The sequence below is a fragment of the Neomonachus schauinslandi genome, chromosome 4 (assembly GCF_002201575.2).
Source record: "Neomonachus schauinslandi chromosome 4, ASM220157v2, whole genome shotgun sequence".
In the NCBI taxonomy this organism is placed as follows: domain Eukaryota; kingdom Metazoa; phylum Chordata; class Mammalia; order Carnivora; family Phocidae; genus Neomonachus; species Neomonachus schauinslandi.
This window is the reverse complement of record NC_058406.1, coordinates 147,605,884-147,624,760: the sequence shown is the minus strand read 5'-3', so window position 1 is coordinate 147,624,760 and position 18,877 is coordinate 147,605,884.

Here is an 18,877-nt window from a genome sequence, read left to right as displayed (position 1 = left end):
CAGGAAGAAAGAAATGGTCACAACAATCAGACTATAGGGATTCTGGCAAAATTATAGTGGTGGTGATGGCAACCAAATGTTCGGAAAACCAAAATACACCTCTAATTTCAAATATTTTAAAGCATTATCCCCAAAAGTATATAAATACATGCCACACCTACAAATTCCAATTTGGGGTTTGCAAAATATAGGCAAAAGATGGCAGTACAGTCTAGAAAATGATGCCCTTGGGGAGGTAGTAGTCAAGGCTGAACTGGGCTAGTGGCTGGGGAAAGTAGCCATGGAGTGCTGGGTTCAATCCAAAATTAGAAAAGGCAGCACCCAACAGAGGCAGCAACAGATGATCCTTCCAAGTTGATGAGAAACCAGCCAGGAAAAGCCAGAGCCCAAAAGTTCTCCATTTCAGGCACCTAGCATAGGACAATTTAGAATATTTCTTTTGAGCAGTTCGCTTACTGGTTATAAGTGACCAGTGACCTCTGTGTTTGCTAATCATGCTGCATATGGGGTGAATTTCCTAGGAGAAACTTCCCAGAGGCATGGTCCCCAAATCCCCCAAATATAAGGTCAAAAAGACTAATCTAGGAAAATGACAAGGGGGACTCCCTTTAAGAGACAATTTGGGACTGGGAAGCCAGAGTGGGCAAGATCAGCAGGGAAGGGGCTGTGGATACCACCAGATTTAAGTCTCCTAGGCTATTCTTCGAGGTCCCACACCACCCCCCTGGACCCCTATGGCTTTTAGCTGATACATACCTTTCTCCCCAACCAGACTATAAGCAGGAATAATGTCATTTTCCTTCACAGATTGCTTGGCATAAAGAGGTAACCATAGTAGAGATGAAATAAGGGTGTGGAATTCAGCCCTGGAAATAATGTGTAGGGATACAGAATGGCACAGAGGTTGGAATGGCAGTCTGTGATGCCAGGCTGCCTGGATTCAAACCCTGCCCATCTATTCTTAATAGTTGTATGAGCTTGGGCAAGTACTTTGTCATCTTGCACCTCGATTTTTGCATTTGTAAACAGAGTAATAATAATGCCTACTCCAATACTCTAGGAATTAAATGAATATAAGTACTTACAGTAGTGCCATACTTAGGTAGATCATGTTATTATTTTCCATAGCCTAATCAATAGTGCGTGTTAATTTGCTTTGCTAAGTTTTTCTCATCTGAAAAATGAAAGTATAAGATCCAGTCTCACAACTTCCATTGAGCTAACGGAAGTCAAAAAAACATATTGAATGGAAAATGCAATCCAAATGTTTGTGTTTGCTGTTATCACTGCACCTAGTAGGCATTGGAATCTATGTTAGCTAAAATATGGAAACAAAACAGCCACTGAGAGGCTAGACCAGACCCTCTCAAGACTCACCATCCCAAAATCTTGCACTGGAAAGTTATTTGTAAACGTGAATGCCAGACAAGTGTTCCTTGTTAGCTATGCATGGGCCCTGGAGATCAGCACTGCCATGTGGTAAGATCAAGTGAAGCGACAGACTCTGCCAAGTACAGCTCTGAGCCCATCCTTCACATGTAACTGTGAAATAACTCCCCCAAAGGCCTCCTGGGCTGTGCAGTGCCCCACCCCCCATCTTGGCCACCTCTCCAAAGACCCCCAGCTTCTCCTCCAGCAATCCTCCGGACTCTGGCCATTCCCAGTTGGCATGGAAGTGCAGAGCTCGGCACATTCTTCACTTCATCCCCCTGGATTCACCCCAATGGGGTGGTTCTGCCTGGCTGTCCCACACAGCATCTCTAGGAGAGTTAGAAAGGAATGTGCTTAACTTGCCAGCACCAGGAGCATAACCAAAGCCAGCATGGCCTGTCATCCAAGGTAGTTTAGTGCTCCCATCATCACTATAATACACAGACAGAGCAGGCCCTAGGAAGAGTCCACACCCTCCCCAGAGCCAGGGCGGTGGCCAGAAAATCACGTGGGAATGTGGGTTCTCCTGCACAAGCTGGGTCACCGATTATGGAACCTTAAGCTCTTTCCAAGTGGACACCTGACAGGTAAGAGAGAAGAGGGAGAACTGGCAGAAAAACAGCATCTGTCCCTGAAGCTCTTGGCTCCATATAAAACTTAGAATGGCTCGTTTAAGATCAAATCCTAGAGCTTTGCAAACCAAGACCATTTGCCTACTGCTGTGCTCACTGGATGTCACAGAGTACATGCTCAAGCCCCTTTCTTTGGTGCCTTGATCACTTTAGCCAATGCTCATGTGGTTTCCATAGTGTTGTGGTTATCACATTCGCCTGACACTTTAGCCAATGCTAAAGGTGCCCTCAGACACTGATAAATCTGTGGAGATAAACATGCCATTCACAACACTACAGTCTCACAGGTATTCAAAAATGCTGATTCTCCCACTTCCAACATGGAGTTAGTCCTTTAGCCTGCTTTATTTTTCATCAACAGGATTATGACCCTTAATTCAAGTCATTCATAGTCATTCACCTATTTACTCATTCACTCAATCAACAAATATTTATTGACTGCCTACAATGTGTCAGACACCAGGCAGAAGAGTGATCAAAGCCAGAGAGGATTCTTATTCTTGTGGTCCAGTACATGCATTCTCAACAGGGGCACTACTGCCCCAAAGGGGAACAAACCAGTTCCTAGGTGGTGAAGAAACCTTACTCATTTTATGTATAAAACAGATATGTATATAGTACATGACATATATGCAACTGTACACATGTGCATATACATACACACATATATATACACATATTGTACACATATACATATTTTTATATATGTATATACATATACAATATATATAACAATATACCTATTGTTGCTGTAACAAATTATCTTAAACTACTAAATTTGTGGTAACACAAATTTATTATCTTCAATTCTGGAGTCAGAAGTCTGAAATGGGTCTCACTGGGTTGAAATCAAGGCCTTGGCAAGACTGCATTCCTTCTGTAAACTCTGGGGAAGAATCGGTTTCCTTGCCTTTTCCAGTTTCTAGAGGTTGCCCACATTCCCTGACTCTTGGCCCTCTTCTATCTTCAAAGCCAGCAGTGACAGTCAAGTCTTTCTCACACTGCCATCTCCCTCACATGGACTCTCCTGCCTCCCTCTTTCACTTATGAGAACACTTGTAATTATACTGGGCCCACCAGGATAATCCAGGATAATCTTCCCATCTCAAGGTCAGCTAATTAACAAACTTTAATCCATCTGCAGCTTTAATTCCCCCTTTCCATGTAATATGACTTATTCACAGGTTCCAGGGTCTAAGATATAGATGTCTTGAGGTGGGGGCAGGGAGGAGAGCCACTATTCTGCCCATGACAGTATATCTATAGTATTAAAATTTTCAAGGGGGAGGATTAGTAAAACATATCTAAAAAGTGCTCTTTAAGGGAGCAATAATCAAAGATTGAGAAATCTTGGTCTACCAGAAGGCAATGCAAGGTCTTGATTAAATCTGTACACACTGGGGTCAGTCAGCCTAGGTTCAAATCCCAACTCTACGTCTACTAGCTGTGTGCCTGTGACCAAGCTACTTAAGCCCTCAGGAAGGACAGTAATAGGACATGCTTCCTCAATTATGTGAGAATTAAATATATCAGTACATTGAGAGGACTTAGAAATTGTCAAATACAGATCTTCCTTGATTTACCATGAGGTTACATCCAGATAAATCCACTATAAGTTGAAAATTTAAGAAACAAAACAGATGAACATAGGGGAAGGGAAGAAAAATAAAAATAAGATAAAAACAGAGAGGGAGGCAAAACATAAGAGACTCAACTACAGAGAAAAAACTGAGGGTTGCTGGAGGGGAAGTGCGTCGTGGGCTAAATGGGTGAGATGGGCTTAAGGAGGGCACTTTTTGTGATGAGCACTGGGTATTATGTGTAAGTGATGAATCACTAGATTCTACTCCTGAAACTAATACTACACTATATGTTAACTTGAATTTAAATAAAATCTTGGAGGAAAAAAACTCGTAAGTTGAAAATGCATTTAATACACCTAACCTACTGAACATCACAGCTTAGCCCAGCCTACTTTAAACATGCTCAGAACACTTACAGGAGCCTACAGTTGGGCAAAATTATCCAATACAAAGCCAATTTTATAATAAAATGTTGGCTATCTCATGTAATTTACTGAATGCTGTACTGAAAGCAGAAAACAGAATGGTTTTGAGTGTAGAGGTTGTTTACCCTGTGGACGCATAGTTGGCTGGGAGTTGTGGCTCACTGCCCCTGATCAGCATCGTGACAAAGGATCAAACTGTATATATCCCTAGCCTGGGAAAAAATCCAAATTCAAAATTCAAAGTATTGTTTCTACTGAATGGGTATCACTTTTGTACCATCGTAAAGTAGAAAAATTGTAAGTCAAACATCATAAGTCAGAGACCATCTATATGCAATAAGTTTTGGATAAATGTTACATTAATGTTAGAGACAATGAAAGATTATTCAAATAATCACAGAAGTAAATGTCTAAGTTCACATGATGATAAATGCTGAAAAGAAAAAGAATGCTCTTGCAGTGTTATAAGAGTATAAGCAAGGGGGACTCACAGTGAGTAGGAGGGTAGGGAAGAGTTTCCTAAAGAAGTGACTTCTGAACAGAAATTGGAAGGGTGAGTAGGCATGAACTAGGTGAAGAGAATGGGGGGAGAGTCACGAAGATGTTCCCAAACAGAAGAAACATCATGAGGGTGTCCTTGGGGCAGGACAAACTCGTGGTACTGACAACCCAGTACAGCTGCCCCATGGAGAACAGAGGCAACAGGGTGGTTGCCAGGCCAGGCTGGAGAAAAGATGGGCCCAAATCTAAGACCTGGGCCATATTAAGGATTTTCACCCTCATCCTAAGAACAATAGGAGGCACTAATTGAGTTGAAGCAGAGACGATATGAGTGAAATGATCCATGCTGACTGGAAAGGGGAAACAGTGGATGCAGAGACTAATCTGAAGGTGGTGGGGTGATAGGGGTGGGGAAGGACATGGAGAGAAAGGCGATACCTATGGACCTGTGAAGTGTGGCAGAAAGGAGTGGGTTATAGATGCACACATCTAGTTTCCAATGTCCCATGTGCAGATCCACATGCATCCACCAATGCCCAAAGCCACCCCAAGCATGTGGATAGCCTGTCCAGAGAAAAGCCTGCCAAAATCTCTGATCAGTCCTGCCCAGATGTGTGGGGACTTCTTACAGCACTCTACACACCATTCTGTATCCCGGGTATAAAATAAACTTTAAATTGGATACAGCTTTAACAAAAAGTGGTGCTGGCAAGAGCTCTTCTTTTAAAACCTCTGTTTACTATAGAGTGTTTTAAGCATGACGTTTTAATTTCAACTTTTTTTAAATATGTATTCTGTGAGAAATAAACAGAGATGACTTAACTGGAAATTGAACTAGGGTCTCCTGGCTCTTGGCCCACATTTCTACCCAGGGGTGACTGCTGCAGCATAAATCCATCTACCCAAGCTGCTGTATGACTGGTATGAGTTGTGCTTATGTTCCTCTTAAAAATGCATGCACTTCTTAGCCAGAGGGTCCATGGGCCAAACTATTGATCTGTTAGGACTTCTGCTCCAAGGAAGCCTATTCAATTTGTAACACAATGATTCAAGGCCAAATTGTGGCTACAGGTATTTTCCCAAAATCCAGGACAAGACCACAGTTTACAAATCAATAGCACTGGGTGTTATACGCAAACAATGAATCATGGAACACTACATCAACAACTAATGTGTACTGTATGGTGACTAACATAACATAATAAAAAAAAATAAATAGCTCTGAGTTCCTTAAACCATTTGCCATAGCAGTGGTTGGAAAAGAATCCACTCAGAATGAAGAAGACTGATAGGGGTGCCTGGGTGGCTCAGTCGTTAAGCGTCTGCCTTCGGCTCAGGTCATGGTCCCGGGGTCCTGGGATCGAGCCCCGCATCGGGCTCCCTGCTCTGCGGGGAGCCTGCTTCTCCCTCTCCCACTCCCCCTGCTTGTGTTCCCTCTCTTGCTGTGTCTCTCCCTGTCAAATAAATAAATAAAATCTTTAAAAAAAAAAAAAAAGAATGAAGAAGACTGATAGAATCCAAACCATGGAGAGAAATTAATAGGGATGAGGGGTGAAAGAGGGGGAACGGAGGGATGTTCCTGTTTCTTTCAGAAATAATGAAGTCAAGAGACTTGGGGTTTACTCCCACCTGTGCCACTATTAACCTGTGTAACCTTTGGCGACTCAGTTCTATTCAGTTCAACTAACAGTGAACAAATTAATGAATGAATTCATCAGGCAGGTCAATTAGCCAAAAACTATAGGAAGCACGGAGTGTCCAAAGATACCTAAGGCACAGTACCTACGCGTGCGTGGAGAGTTTAAAAATGAGAGGTGGATACCTAAACAGGAACAAAATACCTAATAGGAACAAATACCTAAACAGAAATACAATAACGTGTCATAAACGATAAAGCATAAATATGCCCAAAGGACTATGGGCGAGACCAATCCCAACCTGGGTGCAAAGAAGATTTCCTTGAGGCAAAGACGCTTGTGCTTATATGAAAACATGAGCAAGAATTAACTAGGTAAATAAAGGTGGAAGAGTGCATCAAAGTAAGCCATGAAAGAATGCTGGGCAACTCACAGAATTGTCACAAAGGCCGAAGAACCATAGTGGACAGCTGTCACTCTTTAGGCTGCTCAATATCTGAACTTCCTTTGGGGAATTTCCCACCTTTTGAAGCTTTGTGGGTTTCCCTGCATAGAAGGTGAACATTTCAGATACTATCTTTTCCCCATCCTATGCAATTAGGGGCAGACATGTGACTTAGGCTTGGACAAGCAGGTCCACATGTCAAAAACATTAAATTGAGAGCTAATGACACAAAGAAACACAGACCACAAAAAAAAAAAAAATCACTTCTGGTACTGTGAGCAGCCATATGAAGGTCCAGCTTCTACAGACAGTGCCACGGGAGTCAGGGCAGTCCCCAGTCCCAGGGTCAAGACTCAGGCAGAGCAGGCTGCAGTCTGGGGACCACAACAATACAACCTCAATACACCTGCTTCAGAGTGTGATTTGAGCTAGTTTCAGCTGGGTAGCCTCTGACCCAGTTCTTCAGTCTTTGTGGTAATTCTATGAGCTGCCCAATGTTGGTTTAATAAATTTCTTTTCTGACCAGGTCAACTGGGTTTGGCTTCATTTATTGCAGCCCAAATATCTCCCTGATATAAGAACAGCATGACCACAACCTCACAGGTGAGCGACAGTTTGGTGGTTGTGGATGTGGGCACCGAAGGCAGTTCAATATCAAGAAAGCATAAAGAATGAGATGAAAAAGATGGCAAATGAGGCTAGAGAGATACACAGGGTTAAGTCACAGAGTGGCTGGGACCTTGGAATTCATCCTAAAGGTGACGCAGGGGGTGTCTTAGCACAGAAGTGGCATTCGCCATACGCATATTTTAGATGGATTAATCTAACTTCACTAGCAAGGGTGTAAAGTGGACAGGGGAAGACTGGGAAAGGCCAGACAAGGGGCGGTTATGTTAGGGCCCAAAGAAAAGGTGATGAAGGCTGAAGCAGGGCAGTGGTTGTGGGGAGAAAGAGGTGATGAGAGCCTTGAGAAACATTTTGGGCAACAAGGCAGGTGATACTTCTCTTCACATTGAGCTGAGAGAAGTCCCTTTACCATTCTGGGCCACAATTTCTTCAGCTATAAATTCAGAGCCAAGTCTAGGTGTCCTACAAGGCATGCAACAGTCCATGATTCTAGTTATTGGAGATGCAGGCACACCTGCCGAAAGACGATAGAAACTTCATGAAGAAGGGAAAGAAAATTCCTTAGGAGGACAGGTCCAACACGCAAGCCCCTTCTAATGACTAAAATTGCAGGATTAAAATTGAAGTCTGTAGAATTGTGAAAGGCACAGCGTATGGTAAGGACGGGTTTGTTTACTGAAACTTACTATGACTGCAGCTGGAAAGAGCAGGATGTCCTGATACGAAAGGAAGCATTGCTTTATATGAGAGGTACACTGCTGGAGCGTACTCACATTTGAAAATCTGATGTACTATTAAAAAAAAACACAATCTCCTTTATACACTGATTTTTTTTTACCCTTTACCCAGATGTTTTCCCATTACAAAGACATGAATTCATGAGTGGATTTGAGATCTTGAACATTTACAGTAAAATGTTTCCTTCATGAGACTAAAACATTTCTTGATCGACACTATATTCTCCAACAAAACAAATATCTGAAGGGTTTGGCATCAAAACATACATGATGGGATTCTCCTTTTAAGAGTGTGTATAGCTAAAATTTAAAAAGGCAACCAACACCGGAAGCATGAAAAATAGACATTTTCACAGACTCTCACAGAGCTTCAGTATGCACAGGAAAAACAGACTTCTGTTCCAAGTAGAATTACCTGCCTTTGCAATTCCGTTCTTTCTTAGCTACAAAAAAGAGTTGTGATTATAGTTTTATTTAAAAATTTAAGTGATTAGGAGGTCCTTTTATTTTTCATTTAAATGTTTTATTCATTTTCCAAAAGACTCCTCATAGAATCCCTCTCAAATGAGTTATTTTTATGTGAATGCATTTTTTAAATTTTTTTAAGTTTTTATTTTAATTAGTTAACAATTTTCTATTAGTTTCAGGTATGATACAGTGATTCAACACTTCCATACAGCACCCAGTGCTCATCACAAGTGCCTTCCTTAATCCCCATCATCTATTTCACCCATCCCCCCACCCACCTCCCCTCTGGTCACCATCAGTTTGTTCTCTATAATTAAGAATCTATTTCTTGGTCTCTCTTTTTCCTTTGCTAATTTGTTTTGTTTCTTAAATTCCACATATGAGTGAAATCATAATATTTGTCTTTCTCTGACTGCCTTCTTAGCATAATACTCTCTAGCTCCATCCATGTCATTGTAAATGGCAGGATTTCATTCTTTTTTATGGCTGAATAATATTACATTGTATATATACCACATCTTCTTTATCCATTCATCAGTCAATGGACACTTGGGCTGCTTCCATATCTTGGCTACTGTAAATAATGCTACTATAAACATAGGGGTGTGCATATCCCTTTGAATTAGTGTTCTTGTATTCTCTTGGTAAATACCCAGTAATGTGATTGCTGGATCAGTTCTATTTTTAACTTTTTGAGAAACCTACGAGGAGGTCCTTTTAAAACTATTTCTTTGGAGACTCGAGAATGAAACTATGCCTTGTATTATTTTTCACAGTTAATGAGCTTTTCTATATTCCCCCCAATGTAATCAAAGGAAATAAGATGACATATCTTTGTCTCCTATGCTATCAAACTCTTGATCGCCTCACCAAGAAGGGATACTGAGTTTCTGAAGAAAAACTTGCGATCCAATTTGTTTCTCTGAACAAGCATCTCTGCATGAGGAGCCTAACTCCGCTACTCAGCTATTGTGGGGAAGTATGACCACTTCATCCCAGTCCCTCCTGACCCCATATAGCCTCCCCCAACCATAGGCAGAACATGACCCTGGGGGACTTGTTCCTAAAAGTCTCTTCATTGTCATGAATATTTGGCCCACACAAAAGTATAAAATAATACTTATAATTATTATCCATTTTAGTTTGCTTTTTCTGTCTTTCAAACTGAGGAGTATTTGGCAAGTTTCTGATAATGTATATAATAAACCCCCTTCCATACCCAACACACACATACACGTTCGACCATCCTTCATATACACAATTCTAAATTGGGCAAACAAGAAAAATCAAGTTATGCCTTGTAATAGGAAGGAAGAGTATTTGCCTCTTTTATTCAGCTTGAGTTACCCATTGGAGGATTTTCTCATTTTTGAAAATCACCTTGATTTAGTTAAGGACAGATTTGTTTATAAAAATCTTTTTTAAAGCAACTAATGCACTCTTTCTCAAGCAGAGCTGAATTTTTAATAGCTAAAGACATTACCATCATCCTCATTCCCTCCCCAACAAAAGGTGCTTATTTTTTACATCTGTGTTCCTCTAGACTTCCAGGTTTTTCCCCCTGCAAAAACCACAGCAACTTCTAAAGTGCCCAGTAGTGGGGAGAGGTGCAATCCACCCTAGCCAGTGCAGTTCTTTCTTTCTCATATTTCTAATGGTTCCTGAAACACTGAACTTCAGTAAAATTTGCTAAGAAGACAAATGTTAATACCTTGGACCAATTCACTCAAAGAGAAACAAGTTGGCCACAGCTGCAGGTGAACAAGGTGAGTAATCCACACATAGGATGTCTGCCAGAGCAGGCCCTAAGCTGCGGGGCAAATCCCAAGAGGGGTCTCCAGCTAAAAATACTAGAAGACAATTTCTTGCTGCTAACCAGCTCACCTTTGCCATGAATAATCAGTTAGAGGAGGGGAAAGCCACTTTAAAACAGTTTTTTGGGGGGATGCCTGGGTGGCTCAGTCGGTTAAGCATCTGCCTTCGGCTCAGGTCATGATCTCAGGGTCCTGGGATCGAGCGCCACATTGGGCTCCTTGCTCAGCGAGGAGCCTGCTTCTCCCTCTCCCTCTGTCTGCTGCTCCCCTTGCCTGTGCGCTCTCTCTCTCTCTCTCTCTCTCGCTGTGTCAAATAAATAAAATTCTTTTAAAAAGTTTTTTTAAACATCAATTTACTTAGTATAATTTTCTTGCCCCATCTTTCTTTTTTTAAAGACGTATGTCTTCACTGGCTGACAGGGACAAATTTCCCCCTCTCCCCCGTATAAATCCACCTCACTGTCTACTTCCCCCTCTCCCTGCAGCCCTCCAATTGGATTCCATGATAAATACTGCTGCTGCTGCCCTGGTCTTTATCTCGAATCAGAAAATGAACACAATTTCAAAAACCTGTTTTCTAAACTCCCAGTGACAGACAGGAAGGGGTGGGGGATGGAGAGGATGGACGGCCTGTTTGTACACCCGCTGGCACTGCCTCTTCCTCACCAGCGAAGCTTTCCATGGAAATTCTGGCTGCATTAGCCTTGGCGAAGCTTGGGACTATTTTTGGAAGCCTAAAAACCTCAGGGGAGTGACTTTTACTTTTATTCATGTACAGGGTCCTTACTTTTATTTATTAAAGAAACAAAAACATGTCTCCTGCTTAACTTCAACCAGCTTTCATGTCAAGCAAAACAAAACTTGTTGGCTGGTCCAATCGACCACTGGCCAGGGTACAGGGGGAGCCCCTTCGGCAGCGCATCTGAAGCATATGTGACCTGGGTATTAATCATCCCTCAGACAAAGGGAGGAGTTGTGGTCTTCTGAGACTCTTGTTCCAAAGGAACAACTCTGGGAGAACATTTGAGTCCGGCCGGGAGAGAAAAAGTATCTGGGCAAAATTCCAGGCAATTTGAAGTGTTTTCAAAAGCATTTCAGGTAGGAAAGAAAAGAAATGGAAGGCTCAGTGCTCCCCCGACTCCCAACACTGTCACTGTGACACTGACATCCTAGAACTTAAAAAAAAAAAAAAATCAGCAGAGAGGATCACAGAGAATCACCCCACAGATTTAGCTTCACCCCCTCCCAGAGTCTAAGTGTTCATTTTAACAAGTTGTGAAGGGCAGGCAGCCAACCCCTCGGCCTCCACAAGACAAATTGATTCAAGGTTTTCTCCCTGAGCCTGCAGCCAGGGTGCCTGAAACAATAGCAGTTGGAGAGGTGCTATTGTTTTATCTCAGTGGTGATTTGAAACTCTCTTACCCAGGACTAGCGGCCCACCAGGCATCTACAGATGGGAGCAAGAAACAGCAAGAAATTCAAGCAAAGTGGAAGTTAAAGCTCTCCTAGGGCACTAAACAGAGCTGCTGTGAGAGTCCGCGGGGAATGTGTGGGGTGCGGCACCGCCAGGCCTAATATCAAGGCTAGGCCTCTGTCACCTCCACTCTTCCTTTCCTTCTATACCCTCTCCATGGCCCCTCACCTGTTATTCTAGCTGAGATTCACATTATACCCCACCATGCCAGACAATGGCCACAAAGGTCTATGCCACAGTGGGCAAATCAGTCCAGCTCCCCTGTACTGGAGTTTCATCCGGTTAACGGGGTGTGTGATGGAGGCTGCCAACTGCCCGCTGTAAGTCTGTTTCCTCCCCTTCCTGGGCACATGGCTAGAGCACATAACCTCGCTTCCTTTGTGGCTAAGCATGGCCATGTGACTGGCCAACACACTATGAACAAAAGTGGTGTGCCCCCTTTTTCTCTTCCCACCAACTGGATGTGGTTAATGCTGGAGACCTAAATAGCCACACATCGAAGATGGCAAAGCTGGAAAACATATCCCAGGATCACCATGTGAAAGAAAGCTGACCTTTAACCAAAATATCTGACTGGGACTATTTCACACACAAGAAATAAACATTGACTGCATTGGGTCACTAAAGCTTTGTGGCCAGTTACTGCAGCCTACCCTACCCTAATACAGTGTGATTAAAAAACCCCTACCCTGCCTACCTCAAAGGACAGTGGGAAGAATCAAATGAGATACTTTGTGTGGAACTATATCACATCCTTCAAGTCTGGAGCAGAAATAACATCATCTATAGACAGCAAAGCACCCGTAAATTAACGGTATGTACTGAATCCAGGCATGATGCTATTTAAATGTTTTGTAAGAATTCTTTCGTTTAATCCACATAACGACTATGAAACAGATACTGCTGCCATTCCCGTTAACCAGATAAGGAAACTAGGGCTTACAAGAGTGAACCACTCACCCCATATTCAACTAGAGCTGAGAACAGCATGTCTGACACCAAATGAATAATTGGGACTTTTTAATTAACTAAGTGAAACTTTAAAAGCACTTTGCTTCAATTACCTATTTCAAAAGAAAGCCATCTTTGGCCTACCATTTGCCATCATGCTGACTCAGTTTTTCCAATTTATTTTCCATCTACACACACAGTTCCCATCCACGGCAGCTAGTGTTCTTTCAAACAAATGATGCAGACTACCACCTAGATTCCTATCATAAGTTTGGATGCAGGATTTGACGTTTACTAGGTGTATTTTAAAATCTCAGTCCAGTACACTTTTTTTTTATTCCCTCTAGGACCTCTTTTGTCCTCTTAAGTGCATTTAATATAAGCCAAAAGACAAAGAAACGCTGTTTAACGGGTGAAAGAGGGCAAGGGCACCTCCCAGGTATTAACTCATTTAAGAAATCTTAAAGCAAGGTTACCTCATGCTTCCACCATTAGAGTCCCAAAGTACAATTACCAAAGCCTAGTAACGAGACCACCAAAGGTAGGCAGGCCATTATAAAAATTTAAGAGCTCTTGAGTACTACGGTTTTGCAGCCGGTCAGCTCAGTTATTTAGCACATGTTTTTTCCATCCTTGCAATGCATGGGGAAAATTCAGTGTCCAACATCTTTTAAAACCACATTTCCACCTGTGTGGGGCAGTGGAATTAATAAGCATATAGAATAACCTCACAAATTTGGATCCCACTCATCTGGAATTCATGATATTTCAGTTACGCATATGTGGGCCTGGCCAGGGAAAGAAGCTGGCAGGGGCAGAGAGGTCACTGCACAAAGCTAGAGTGAAGTAAGGACTGGCAGGGTCAAGGGAGGTGGGGAGAGAAATCAGGCTACAGAGCTCAGAGACCATTAAACATACAGGTTTTAATGATCAAATTAAAATCATATATATAAAGTCACTAATTGTGGGCTGAGATGGACTTTACCTTTTGATATTAATGTGGGTTTGGGAAATGAATTTAAACACACTAATGAAATCAGAGGAGGAATGTTTCATTTACTTGCAGATTAAACCAAACTGTGCATTTTCTTGTACTTTGCAGAAATATATTCACAAAAGCTATTGGCTAAAGCTATTGGCTGAAATCTATTCACTGAAGGATGGAAACAGCATAAGCGTGAGAGTCTTCCTGACATAAAAATGATAAAATTCCAGTCTATAAGATATAGTTCAAATCTGAGACGTGTAGTAACTCTGATAACCCTCCTACAATCCCTGACCATTCCCACATACAAGCAACCTGTTGCTGAGTCTGTGAGGTGTGACTCCTCTGCAGACAGGAAGTAGATAGATCCAAGCTCAAAGCTGACCGTGGACCTACCAAGGTAAGGCCACGTTTGCTATGCTTATTTCTGTTGTTTAAAAAAATAGGTAATTTCATACTAGACTTCTAAACCACACTAGATTAACCATCATGGGGTTCATTCTCCATTTTATCCTAGGGACTTGCTCCCTCCAGCCTCTTCAGACATCCTCTAAGATGATGAACATAAGGCAGCCTTGTTACCTTTGGGGATGGTTTCCGTTTTGATGCTGTTAGAGAAGATAAAAAGCATAAATAGCCCTACAGAGACAAATAAACATGCTCCACTACCTCCATGAGACATCAAAATATATCATTCTCTCTTAAGGAAAAGAAAGTATCAGTATGGTATGACAAATACCTTCTTATAATAGGGCAATACACCAGGCAGAACAAAAGTTAAAAGAAAGGAAATCTCCACTTAAACTGTTTATTGAACCTTCTTTTTTCTTCATACCAGAAAGCAGGTCACCATCTTAGGTTTCCAGAGCTGTCCCAAGACCTTTGCCTGTTTCTCTACCTCATCTCTTCCAGCCATTTTCCAGCTATTGATCAGAGGAAAAAGACAAATAACTGAAACTGTATTCCTAAGAAGAAATATTTTCTTTTGTTCTGATTATTAAGCGTTCAGAAAATACAAATATAAAATAAAAAGCACCTATAATTTCACAGCCCAGAAATAGCATTTCATCCTTTTAAACTTTTTCTATATATAAATATGCATGTCATTTTAAAATTTTTACCAAAATAGTAAGGCTTTATAGTCTTATTTTTTCTTCCTTAAAGAATACATGATGGTTACATTTCCTGATCAATAAAGATCAACATTATCATGGTGATTGTACATCATAATTTAACCAATCCTCCACTGATTTTTATCTAGATATTTTCTAATTTTCCTTTATAAAGAATGCTATGATAAACATTCTTTGTGCATACCTGGGTGAAACTGCTTTATTTGATAAATACTCTCTTTAAGCATATACATTGTCTAAGGATTTCAATACTTATTGTCAAACTGTACTTCACAATGTTCTGAATATCTAAGTTTACTATCCTAATAGAAAAGTAAGCAAATGCCCACCATCCACCTTGACAACTCTTAGCATTAATAGACTTTTTTACTCTTTGCCATTCTGATTGTTGTTCAGTTTCTAGTAAAGTAACACAATCATTTTTGGCCATTCACATTTCTTCCTTCACAATTTATCACCTGCACACAGTTTTTCTAATGATATACTTTGATTTTTCTGAATAATTGGGACCCTCAGCTGCTCTGAATTTGCTCCAAAGTTGTCCTTGCCTTCTGCTACAGATCTGTTAGTTTCAAACTAAAGGTATCTATTGTCATCCTTCCTAAATCAGCGTCCCTCTCTAATAGCTATGGCTTTTCTATTAGCTTTGGATATCGTAAAGGAGCCATACTGTGTGTGTGTGTGTGTGTGTGTGTGTGTGTGTGTGTGTGTGTGTCTCTCTCTCTCTCTCAATTAAAATGGTAGGAGGTGAGATAAATCAGAATGTTATAAGTGATGTAGTAAGGGGCCCTGTTAAACCCTAACCTATATTTTTCTGCTGAGCCTCAGACATGAATACTGGGATGAAATTTGAAAATTTTAAATAACAATCTTCCTTGGAGCCACCAGGACAACTTATTGGAACCCACACCTACCCATTCACTGACCCAGGTAGAATTATAGCAGAGATGGAAAAAAACCAAAAAACAAAAACAAAAAACAAAAAACTGCTTTAATGTTCAATTTCTGAAGTTTTACATAGATGTTAAAAATTCATAACAAGAACAAAAATTTCTGTGTTGTAGGAACCAGCCTTTTTAAGAGAAAAGATCTTTGAGAATTAAAAGCTACACGATGAAAGAAGCAAAACTTAGAGTTTATAAGCCTGTAGTTTTGATCTGTGAGAAACGTGGCACCTCCCCCCCTCAAGCATGATGGGGGTAAGAAGTGAGGTTGAGTTGGAAATATTGGTGGGGGCATTATTTAATTATTCCAAAGCCAATAACACCCTGAGAAATTGCTCAAATTAATGAACCAAGGGGAAAAATAAATGAAGAGTCAGAGAGTGTATACAGAGACCAGATGAGAGCTATCCAGCCTAGGAAGGGGGGATGCTTAACCTGGACAGAGCTCTGTGAATTGATGCTGAGAGGACCAGACATAGAGCGACCCTCAAGAAGAACTGAGTCAGCTCTGAGAGATGGTCCAGTCTCTTGCCCAACACAAGGCCATTCACCAGCACCAAGGATCCATGTGGTAGCTGATCCCAAAGCTGCAGACTATCAGTCACCATTCCTGTGAGCTCCTTCATCGCTTGTGCTGAGCATCATCTTAACTGTCCTCATTTCCAACTCTGAGCACTTCCTCCAATAGCCACATGCCACCCAAGAATCTTCCTGGTCTATCCAAACTGTCCCATGTGGACAAGGCCCATTCAATAGCTCATCAGTTTTATAACCCTCCTGAAGCCAAGGGTGGGAATCCTGACATTGAGCAAGGCAGGGATTAGTGTAGAAAGGTAAGCCCCAGGCACATGATCTTTGAAGGGAGTGAACAAAAGCCCTAGAGATTCCCGCCCCACCCCCCTCATTGCCTACCACCTGCTCCAATCAGGATAGCTGTGAAATGCAGCCCCATTATATCTGCCTGGCCTCACCTGTGAGAAAAGTGAACCAGCCCTGCCAAGAGTCTACTTGCTGAGAATCTGAGAAATCTTTTAGGGAAAACACCTAAAAATGAAAGAAGCAGACACACACAGTCTGCTCAATATCACCCTCTAACTTCCTGAGAGCAAGGAATCTACCTTATCATCACTGTATTCTAAGTATCTGGCCCAGTGGCAGACACCCTGAAGTTCCAATAAATGGTTTTGGGAATGAATAAATGGATGGATGGAATACAGCACAATGTCCCTAACTTGGATTTGTCCAAACTACAAGGTTGAGAAATGTCAGTCAAGAACATACAGCTGCATTTTCTCTGAACTCTCACTGAGAAATTAAGAGACAAAGCAGAACTATTTTCCTACCTTAAAGCATAGAGGAACAAAGAAGAGGACATAGCCATGCTTTCCACGCCTGCCCTGAACACAATATGACTCTGGCACAGGGAGGGCTCCAGAGAGCACAGAGCAGGTAGGGGCTCCAGATAATGGCGGTCCTGCTGATGATGGTGACTGTACCCATACTCACCTTAGGAAGCCACCTAATGGGTGCATTACCAGGAGATGACTTGGGAGAGGTTTCATGAAAAAGCTGAGTCTTGAGACAACCTTTTATTACTTAGGTATTTACTGAGCATCTATTAGCTGCAGATAGCTATGCGCCAACCTTAGAAAACTGGGGAAATTCTGAATGAACACTGAGAAGTGGAGGGGACACTAAACGGAGAGAACAAAGTAAAGATACGAAGGCAAGAAAAATAATTAACAGAAAAAAGGCTCACAATTTACAAAGTAATTTGACATATATCATCTCATTTAGAAGGGAGATCATAGTGAGTAGATAAACAGGCAAGTCTAGAATCAATAGCACATGGGGCTGATAAGTCAACTGGGGGGATAAAGACAATGCGTGCAAAATAGGGAAGTGATCTATTCTCTCCCTCAAAGGCTTTCTGGATGGAAGCAGGCAGTTAGACATTACTTAAAATTTCCATACAATGGTACTTCTCTTAGACCAGCTGGGCAGAGGCTAGAACTCACCTACCTTGGATGACAAGTTTCCAGAACTGTTTCCTTATGGCGCATGTATTCCACACCACAGCACATTTTTAAATAGCAAATTTGGGCGAGGTTTTTAAACATAAAATTTTTAAGTGGTTTCATGACAGTTGCAAAAACTGGACTGACTCAATGAATTTATTCTTCAGAGGATCCTGGGCAGTTAGAATTCCAGGTTGCTATTTACAAGACCAAGAGTTAATTAATTCCCTTCTTGTATCTTATAGAGCTGCCACTGCTGCATGCCCATGGAGAAAATGCTGAACGCTGGATTCATGATTGAATGAACTAAACGCTTTGTAATCAATGGTAATCTGTATTTTAACTCCCACCCCAAATTTCAGAAGATGGCAAGGTCTGACACCTTTCCCCATCTAGAGGCAGATAACATGGAAAATAATGCCTTGCTTCCTTTTCCCCTCTTAGTACATCTCCAACCTATGCCTCAAACTCTGGCTAACACAGCTCTTGAATTAATGTGTAGAGAGTTTCCCAAGATCAACACTGACATCTTTCATCAAAGCCTTAATTCAAGGCTAACTGGTATTTTAAGGTAACAGAACCAGCTGTGCACACAACATGTTTGCCTGAGACACCTCTGCAAGATCCAGGCTTCTTAATATAATCATTCAAGCATGAACGAGTCCAGCAGCTCCCTGGAATCTCTGACCAGATAAAGGCAGACAGGCAGCTACCCTTAGGAGTTTTGCATTCCACATTGAGCCCAGCTGCCTTGACCCCCTGGGAATTTCTTTCTCTGTAATTCCAAGTATTTGGACCAAGCAGCTTCATCCTCAGCAATTTGACAGTTCAATTAATATTGTCATACCTAGATAAATGGGACTATAAAACATCCATGTGTCATTACAATATGGTCTATTTTTAGGAACCACCCAAATTGGACAGGGTCTTAAAACAGGTCACTGAGGCCTCTGAATTTACGAATTCCTGGTCAGAGGATGGTCTCTCCTGCTCTCAGGTGCCCTCCCTTCTCAGTTCCTTCTAGCAGATGATCAATTACCAGTGTTATGGGTCAAAAAGTCCATTTATCTGC